The sequence below is a fragment of the Typopeltis vanoorti genome, chromosome 25, assembly GCF_054136105.1.
Source record: "Typopeltis vanoorti isolate ZY-2024b chromosome 25, IOZ_Tvanoo_1.0, whole genome shotgun sequence".
Lineage (NCBI taxonomy): Eukaryota > Metazoa > Arthropoda > Arachnida > Uropygi > Thelyphonidae > Typopeltis > Typopeltis vanoorti.
Genome location: NC_143573.1, coordinates 70970556 through 70981522, shown reverse-complemented (window position 1 = coordinate 70981522; position 10967 = coordinate 70970556).

The window sequence follows — 10967 nt, the reverse complement described above, 5'->3', positions numbered from 1 at the left end:
ATGTTGGTCTCCTTTCTTCCTTGAACCTTGTACTGCTCATGTGCAATTACTAACGATCACATTTTCCCTTCTATACTCGATGCAATATTTGCTTTTGTGCAGCTCCTTCTTAATGATACCAACCATCCATTCAAATTCTGCTTGATTTATCCTCCTGAAATTATGTATAGTCTGATGTTGCTTTCTCAGATACTCCCTCGAATACAAATTCAAGTTAGCATATTTCCTTTGTAGAGTCTTTTGGTACGACACTGCTTCATGTTGCCTGCTTGGAATTCACAATTGCTTCTCCTGTAGTTCCACATATACCATTTAACTAACAACTGTATATGTGTGGCAATCTCACTAGTCAAGACTACCTGCTCACTCTTTCACACCCTAAGTCCCCTGCATCACATGCTGCTTCAAGTAATTATCTCTAAGTAGATTGTATAAATTCAGTTTCTTTCGTGCATATAAACTTTTTTCCTTACAGTTTCCACGGTTGTTTTTTTCCTGTAATAATTACTCGAACTGCATTCAGTTTTCTGCTCTTTACATATGAATAACTGAGGCCATGATATGGAAAAAAGATCAGTACTCTTATGAGCAAGACACCAGGAGTCTATTTCTTCTCAGTGTATTGTTTCAGCTCGCTATGAAGGTATTCAAGGAAATGGACCATGACAAGGAAACAAAAAATCACAGTATTACCTAAATTTTAAAAATCTCATCGAAAAGTATTCCTTAAATATATAATGCCATCTATTCTTCCCCAAACGGAGTAGGCAAGGCAGTTTGGCTCTAACTGTTGGAATCTCGTAGGCGGCTAACCCCCTTTTTAGCCAAACACAGATAGCTGGCACAAGAGTTTACAATGCCTGTGTAGCTTAGTGCAAGTGGCAATTGTTTTCCCAGAGCAAATTTAATCTTAAAGGCCTGTTTAATCTAGTTGCTTAGTAGAGAAACTTTTTTCAAGCCTTTCTTCGACCGGTTTCCGAATTAGTCGATCTCTGGGACGGCCAAGCGAGAATTTATTCCCATAAACTAGTATTTTTCTTTCCATATATTCAAAAAAATCGATCATAGAACCCACACTGTTGCAGAAAATAAATATATTGTGTTAGGAAACACGAGATGAGGACACTTCTCTGTCATCATTTCACTGGATGTTGCTTAAAATTTTAGTGATAGTTTTGGGACACAATCTCTGAATGGCTAGTGATGGAGATTGAACCGCCACTCAGTATTCAAAAGTTAGATAGGGTTAAAATGGCCAGGCACTTCCTACATAGGAATAAAAGGCTTTAAAGACTTCGCATCTCCCGGGAAGGAGGAACGTCAGACAACTGTCCCCATCATATTAATATGGAACTGTCACTGTTCCATATTACTCACTCAAACAGGGCGAATTCTCTGGTGAATTAAAAATGTATATAAAAATTATAACTACGTTATAATCTTACAAAATACGATAATACCGAGCTCAATCGCGTAATTACGACGATCCTCTTAAACGACGGTTTTCATTTTTAACCCAAGGGCCACTTATATGAGTGTGGAGTATGCTTTGTACTTTAGGAGCTGTATTTGTGAACTCAGTTTGTTAACGATATAACTGCCAGCTCCATCTCTTTGTGTTTTGTTACTTCGCTGCGAATTATAGTGTTTATAACTAAACTAGTGTCCCAAACCTAGCGATGAACACTATTTTTGAAGATTACAGCAGCAAATTCATTAGAAACTGCTTGTGGCAATTTCTATAACTGACGATTTCGAGTAGAAAGCAGGTACACACAGTGGTGGATTCCCCAATAGGTGCACTAAGCGCGCGCCTAGGGCCTCGTCGTCTCGAAGGGCCCCCCCCATAAAATTACATGGCAAAAAGATTAATGAAATAATGAGCCAAAAGGCTTCACTTCGGCGACGTAAATTTATTTAAATTACGGGGATATTTAATCCCCTTAATTTATTTAAAGCCTTTTAGCTCTTTATTTCATTAATTTATTTGTGCACCTCTTTAACAACTCGTACTGTAAAGTATTAAAGCTATTATCACTACAATCTTGGTATTTATTGGTCTACCTACTCACTGATGAGACCTCAATAAAGGTTGAAACCGGTCTGGATAGTGATCTATCTCTCTTAATGTAAAACAACATACATCTCCTAGGGGATGAGTTTTACATTATGGTTAATATTAAGAATAGTGATCCTAGCTTTTACCACCTTTATTTCGAGTTTCCCGGTACTGTACTACCCAGGCGTTTGCTTACGCTTGGACTCGCCGAACTTTTATAGTTTGCTATATTCGGTATGAAACTCTTTGATTTCTATCTTAGAGTTTCTTATTCAGCTTTGAAATAATGTGGGATTAAATATCCCGATAATTTAAATAGCAAAAAAGATAATATGTCTCTAAAAAACGTAGAGACAATCTTAGATATTTTTTTTAATTTACCAATAAACAATGCTAGTGGTGAACGTTCTTTTTTCGGTCTTAAAAAGAATAAAAAAAAAATTTAAGAAATAGTTTAGGACAGACTCACATTAAATGATTTATCTATAATGTTTATAGAAAATGATATAGTTAATATCATTAACGTAACGTTAATGTTACGTACAAAAATGTAATTGAAATCAAAAAAGAAATGTAAAAGAAATGGTAGTGCTAGTAGGTACTAATAATTTAAATGGTGACAAACATAGTATGAGAGAAGATATGAAAGGTCTGTTGGAAGAAGCGAGAAAGAAATGTGAGAGAGTAAAAATTGTAGGATTACTAGATAGATATAATAGTTCTGAGTTAAGAAGGAGTGCGATGATAGCAAATTATTTCACGAGCAGGATATGTAGAAGATATGGATGTTAGGTTTTAGACGTATGGGGTGTATTTGATGGCAGAAAAGATTTGTATAAGAATGATGGCCTGCATTTGAATTCATTTGGCATGAGAAGCTTGGAAAAATTATTTCTTGGTATGAGACTTAATGCAGAGAGTCAGGGAAACTAGATCATCAAGGGAAGAATGGAGAAAATGTGTGCGAAAGTTCAACCATGGTATACAAACGAGATAAAGATATGAATGCCTTTGAACATGGTTATGTATGTGGCGAAGGAGTGGAAAAATATGCTTTGGGTTCGGACCTTTTAAGTATGTCTGGGGAGGGAAAAGAGAAATTTATAGAACAATACCAAATATATTGCATATCTAATTATAAGAATAGGCTAGGTCGTAATTTATTATGTCTATACACAAATGCTAGGAGCATTAGAAACAAAGGAGTTGAGTTTGTTGCTTTATTGAATACGATGTGGCCTAAGATTGTTGGCATTAGTGAAACCTGGCTATCGGAATCAGATATGGTAAGTGGGATCGAGTGTAACGGATATACTATTTTTAGGAATGACAGAAGAGATAGGAGAGGAGGAGGAATGCTACTAATGATATCAGATGACTTAAGTCCAGTTAGGGTAGAAATACAAGAAAACAATGAGGGTAACAATGTTCCATGTAGCGATGAGTTTGAGTCTATTTGGTGTGAAGTGGAGGTTAACATAATGAAATATACGATGGGGTGTTGCTACAGACCTCTCATCTCAGTTGTAGGGGACGAAGAAATGCATCGCCAATTTAGCCTTATGGGTACCAAGAGATTGATCATTATGGGTGACTTTAATTTTCCAAACATTGATTGGGTAGAAGAGAAATCTTATAATCAGAAAGAACAGGAATTTATTAAATTGTTGCGAGATAACTTTCTCAAGCAGAATGTGAAAGAAGGAACTCGAGGTGAAAGAGGGTTGGATTTGTTCATAGCATCAGAAGGGATCTCTGTTAAGAATATGGCTATTTTACCACCAATTGGTGACAATGATCATGCTGTTCTTTCTTGGGAAGTATCTACTTGTATTGAAGCTCCGATGAAATCAGGCTACATGCTAAACAAAGCTGGAAATTATGATCAACTTAGAAGAATACTATCTTTGGTCCCATGGTATCAGTTACTGAATGGAAAAAATGTCAGCAATGCATGGGAATCTTTGAAAAAGTGCTTGAATGAGGCGGTATCTTAATGTATCCCTAGTGTTCAAAGAATAAATAGGTTGGGAGTATAATGGATGTGCAGCTTTATTAAGCTAGAGATCCACAAGGAGATGTTGATGTGGAAAGAATATCCTGAGAATAAGAGTGAGAGTGGTTATGAAATATACAAAGCTCAGGCCAGAAAAGTAACGAGTATTGTGAGAAAAGCTAAAACGGAGTATGAAAAGAAATTGGCGATGCAGGCTAAAGGCAATCCAAAAGAATTTTATCGTTATGTCTCAAGCAAAAAAAGAATGAATGTGGAAGAATAAATTTATTGGATGCAAATGGTACACGAGTGTCGGAAGCTAAGGAGATTGTTCAGTTAATGAGTGCTCACTTTGCTAAGGTATATCAACCAGGTGTATGTAGCATGGTGCTACTGCTACGTTAGATGAAGAGTTACGGGTTCATGAAAATGAGGTTGAAGAGCTCCTGCATAACCTGGATAAGAATTTGTCAACAGGAACAGATGGAATATCTGCCCGTTTGTTAAAGGAATGTTCAGCTGAATTGGCTAGGCCTTTCACACATTTGTATAACTTGACTCTCAGGAATGATACCACAGGAATTGAAGGAATGTGTGATAGTTCCATTGCATAAGGGTGGTGCAAAACCTGATGTGTCTAACTACCGACCTATTAGTATCTCTGATGTGGTAGTGAAGATTTTAGAGAAGTTGGTAAGAACTCGCATACAGAAATGGGTAGACAAGCATTCTATACTATGCAGGGAACATCATGGGTTTACTAAAGGAAGGTCATGTTTTAGCAATTTGCTCAAATTTTATAACAATGTTACGGCCGAGTTAGATAAAGGGAATGGATACACTATGATAGTGTTGGATTTTTCTAAGGCACTTGATAGGATACCACATGATAGGCTGTTGTGTAAACTGGAGAATGTGGGACTAAATCATAATCTATTGACTTGGATCAGGGGATGGTTAACAGACAGATATCAAAAAGTGGTATACAGTGGGTGTAAATCTGCCAGACCAGTGGTGTACCTCAGGGTTCAGTCCTTGGGCCATTATTGTTCAATCTATATATTAATGACATCCAGCAGGGTCTATCATCAGACTTACAATTGTTTGCTGATGATGCGAAGATAGGCAGGGCAATCAGGGATGCTACTGATATTCAGAAATTACAAAATGATTTGAATAGACTGGAAATCTGGGCTAACGAAAATGGCTGTCAATTTAATGTTAGTAAGTGTAGAGTTATGAACTTTAGCATGACTAGAGTTCCAATGGCATATTATATTAGCGGAGTTATGCTACAAGAAATTGAAGAATTGAAGATTGAAGAATTGAAGGGATCTTGGTATATTGATGGATAAGAATTCAAAGTTCAAAGGACACATAGCAAAAGTTGCAAATACAACTCAGAGTATAATTGATATGTTAAGCGAACCTTGACATGTAAGGATAAAGAAGTAACTTTGCCTCTTTATAAGGCTTTGATAAGACCACACTTGGATTACTGTGCACAGATTTGGTCTCCCAGGTTTCAAGGGGATAAAGAAGCTGTGGAAAGGGTGCAAAGAAGAGTTACAAAGATTATATCCGGATTATGGGATTTAGATTATGAGGACATATTGCGAGTATGTGGATTACAGACTCTCGTTAACAGGAGAAAGAGGGGTGATATGATAGAGGTCTATAAACATTTGAATGGGTGTTATAGTATTTCAACTGATGAAATTTTTCGTTATATGGAAGGCGGGGAGAGAACACCAGGCCATCCATGAGTCCTTGACTCCCTAGAGGTCTTAGATAATAATAATAATATGCTAAATTATAATAACATTATTGATCAATTTGCGGATTTACACCAAAGGTAACATTGTAAGTTGTAATATTAATTAGACAAATTAAATAAATAATTATAAATAACGGAAAAACTTGTTATTTTTTAAGCAATTTTTTTGTATTTTTAATATAAAAAAAACACTTTTACAAAAACGGCCTTACAAGAATATTGCGCCTAGGGCTTCAAAGGAACATAATCCGCTACTGGGTACACATTCAAATTTACGAATCTTGCACAAAGTGGTCACCCAGTAGCACTCAACAGGATAAAAGACAAAACATGCTGCGCTAAGCAAATTGAGTTTGAAGGAGCATCTTTTCGTGAAGGAATAAAGTTACAAACTTCGACGTCTTGTAATGTCTCAAAGATACATCTAGATCAGGGATTCTCAACCTATGGTATGCGTACCACTGGTGGTACGTGAGCCACTGCGTTACTGGTACATCTAATATCTTGAATTAAATATAGTGGTACGCCACTGGAAAAGGTTGAAAACCCCTGATCTAGATGATTTCATGTGGCGAAGAATTATTAGAAAACTTGAAGAAGGCCCCAAATTATTGATATTGCCAGAGAGTTTGGAATCTTACATAGCTTTGTATCCAGGCTCTGGGTATTGAAACTTATGGGATGTGTTCTAGACATTTGCTAAGAGATCGCCCTCGCTCTACAACGGAACATCAAGAGAGATTTTTGTTTATAACAACAAACCGTAATCGATGCACCATGATAGGTCAGTTCGCAAATCGGTTCCATTCAAGCACAGATACGTGGATATATCGACAAACTGTTGCAATATTTCTGCAATAGTACGCCCATACGCCCGAAAGCCCATAATCTGCATCCCTTTACCCATAGCTCATCGTACACCGCGTGTTGAGTGGTGCCATAATCCATACAAATTGGACAAGACACCAATGGGCTAATCTACTCTTTACAGATGAAAGTCGTCTTAGTCTTTCCTCCGATTCTAGACGGTAGATGATCTGGCGTGAAAGGGATAGATGCAGAGGTGCTAGGATCATGGTGTGGAGAGGCATTATGACTAATGGGCACACCGAGCTACATGTGCTGGACTATGATTTGCAACGAAGGTCTTCAACGTCATGCTCGATTGTTCCATGGTGCTGTAGGCGAAGAATTCATTTTTATGGATGACAATGCTATATGAAATCGTTGACAGTTGATATACTTCTGGAGATTGAATATATTAATCGAATCGAGTGGCCAGTACGTCGCCAATCAGATCTCATTTCCATAGAACACGTTTTGGTCGCAATAGGAAGACGCATTGCTGCACGAAATTCCCGTTCAGAAACCAAACAAGGCATCATCCTTCCTATGAAGGAGGAGAAGCCAGCTTGCTTCAATAACTCCTGAATTACTGTCGAATGACCGGGGTATGCCCAATGGTGCAATCAGGGGTGACCTCCCACCATAATGTAATAACATTATGGTGGGAGGTCACTACCCAGACCGGTTTCAGCCTTTATTGATAACAGCATACATTTCCTAGGAAATGTGTTTTACATTATGGAAAATACCAAGAATAGCGATCAGAACTTTACCATCTTTGCTGCGAGTTGCCCGAGTTTGTACTACGTACTTGGACTACTTGCATTAGTTCACGCTAGTAGCCGCCGATACTTTTATAGTTTATTATACTATATTCGGCATGAAACTCTCTGATTCCAATCTTTGAGTTTCTTATTCGGTTTTAAAACAATGTGGGATTTAATATCACCTTAATTTAAATAATGTTTATATCGCCGCAATGAATCCTATTGGCTCTTCATATTTAAGTAACTTAATGGATGCACCTTTTTGACAACTCGCAGAGTATATAAGTTCTCTTCGTAGGTAGACCAAATTAATACCCTTTAGTATTAATTTGGCTTACCTACTCACTGATGAGACCCTATTTTTGCCTGTCTCTGAGTGGGGCCACCGCTGAGATTATGGCCCGCTTGGTGGTGGGGTAAGCCTGCCACTGGGTAGAGCCAATGCTGATAAGTTCTTCTCGGTGACGGAGTGAGCCTGTCATCGAGTGGAACAACGCTGAGTTGGGCGATCTTTCGGGATCGTCTTATTTTTAGAGCCCGTTTCACCTATACATAAGGCTGAAACCGTTGCTGGGCGGATCTGGCTTTGAGAGGCTCCACTTGGAGGTAGGTTTTTGCCTGTCTGTGAGTGGGGGCCACCGCTGAGATTATGGCCCTGCTTGGTGGTGGGGTGTGCCTGCCACTGGGTAGTGCCAATGCTGATAAGTTCTTCTCGGTGACGGGGTGAGTCTGTCATCGAGTGGAACAACGCTGTTGGGCGATCTGTCGGGATCGTCTTATTTTTAGAGCCCGCTTCACCTATACATAAGGCTTAAACCGGTCTGGGTAGTGACCTCCCACCATAATGTAATAACAGCATACATTTCCTAGGAAATGTGTTTTACATTATGGAAAATACCAAGAATAGCGGTCAGAATTTTACCACCTTTGCTGCGAGTTGCCCGAGTTTGTACTACGTACTTGAACTACTTGCATTAGCTCACGCTAGTAGTCGCCGATAATTTTATAGTTTATTATACTATATTCGGCATGAAGCTCTCTAATTCCAATCTTTGAGTTTCTTATTCGGTTTTAAAACAATGTGGGATTTATTATCCCCTTAATTTAAATAATGTTTATATCGCCGAAATGAAGCCTATTGGTTCTTTATATTTAAGTATTTTATATATATTTTGATAAATTTTAATCAAAAATTACGGTGATATAATCGGATCCAGGATACAATTTCCCGGAAATTGTATCCTGGATCCCGGAAACGAAAAAATAAATAGAATTTATTTTTTCGTTTCCGGGAAGATCTGAAGAGGCCCGAACGGAAGACGACGTATTTAATATATACCATTCGTTGTTCGTTTAAACTGTTATCTCATATTTTTTGACATCTTTTAGGCGCCTTTTCTTCTGCGCCGCCTGTGTATATTGCACACTTCGCACAGCACCAGCCAGGACTGACTCCTGTGATTCCTTCCGCATACTAGAACTTCTCGGTTTGTGCGCCCCCACATTCCATGCCAACGAATGTACTACCTAGTAACCTTTAGTATTGACCTTCTCTGGCTTGATGTGTTTTGTCCAATGTAGTCACAGTCATATCTGACTGCATTCGGCAGAAAACTTGTAGTATTTATTGCTCTCTAAATTTCGAAACCAGTTTGACCTTAACTTCTTATATCTAATGCTTCATTATCTGCCATTCAACTATTCAAACAAGTGTACAACTTCAACCTTCTTTTCATTTCTAATTGCACACCACCAAGGCCGAAAGTGACATGCAGTAGTATTTTCTGAAAGCAATAATCTAATTGTCCATATGCCTTACAAATAGTGTAAAGCTTACTCTTAAATTCGGTAAGATCACAGTGTTGTGTGCAATTCCCTCTCTCATCGAGCGCCTTTCCTTCAGTTGTTCTCAAGCTTGTGTCCCTTTGCACTACAATGGAAACGTAAAATAGTTTCCGTAATTGCTATACTTCTTTCTTTCCGTGATCAGGCCACTGTTATCCACGGTTGTACTTACTTTTCCCAATACTAGAGAAGCCGAGGTGCTAGTGTTGCGGGGTCCTTCCTCATTGCTTGAGGCCCTTAAACTAGTAATAATTTTTCGGGGATGCCAGCTAGAGCTTCCTGCACTTGTGCATAAGTACGGCCTTGCTGTTACCATTTTGATGATCTAAAAACTTCTATGGAAATCAATGAAATCCTTCTTGCTCACATGTAGGTCATCATTCCACATTTCATAACAAATTACTATCAGCTATCCATGTTAAGGCAGCTAAGAAAAAAAATTCAGCATACCACAAGAACCACCACTTAAATTTTAACTAATAATGAAGTACACAACAAATGGAAACACTCATCAAAAATCTTATCTGACTTTGAAAATGCTAAATGCAGAAATTCTTTTCCTTCCTGTACAAATTACATTTCGAAGGTTACCGAGCATGCACATAGTTTTCCCTTGTTATTTCTTGCTTTTATTTCAATCGTAATTTCCACTCTATGCATTGTGAACGGAGAACCTGTGGAACAAGTAAAACATTTCAGCTACTTAGGCACGATTTTTAGTGAAGATGGTAAATTAAATATGGAAATAGACAATAGAATCAACAAAGCTGGTATGGTAGGAAGTCAACTGAATAAATTCATATGGAATAAGAGAGAAATTAGTCGGAACACTAAATTAGCTGCATACAAGACGGTGTTCAAACCAATTTTAACTTATGGATCTGAGAGCTGGATCAGAAGTAAAACACTTGACCAAAGACTAGAGACCACAGATATGAGAGTCCTGAGAAAGATTATGGGCATGAACAGATGGCATCAATGGCAATATCATATTAAAAACGAGGATATTAGGAAAGAACTTGACATTGTCAGCATCCAGGAATGCATTAGTAGAGCTTATCTAAGGTGATATGGTCACTTAAACAGAATGGGCGAGGAAAGATTAGCTAAACAAGTGTTCTCTGCCAGGTTGGCAGGAAAACGACCCAGAGGAAGACCAAGGTATAGGTGGATTGATACGGTACACAGTGCCTTAGACGATAGAAATATATGATCTGATAATGTTGAAGTCTTTACAAGTAACAGACTGATTTGGAGAAAAATTGTAGATAGGAAGTTAGTAATGATGTAAATTTTTTATGTAGTACTATCATATCCTGTACACCCCTTGAGGGTACATGGTAGGAATTTGATGATGGTACATCTTTTCTGTATTTAATTTTTAAGCACAGTCAGTTCTCCTGTAACTATATTCTCCTGTAGCACTGTATATCAACCTCAGATGATTTGTTTCATTTTCATCAGAATTGTTTCTAGCTAATAATAAAAAGGCGTTAGCTGATTTTTAATAATAAAAAAAAAAAAAAAAAAAAAAAAATCAGCTAACGCCTTTTTATTCCCGTATATACGGGAGTAGGCGAGGCCATTTAGCCCTATCTAACTTTTGGAGACTGAGTGGGCAGTTCAATCTCCACTGGTACCCAATCAGAGACAGATGGCCCAAGGCTATCACTAATT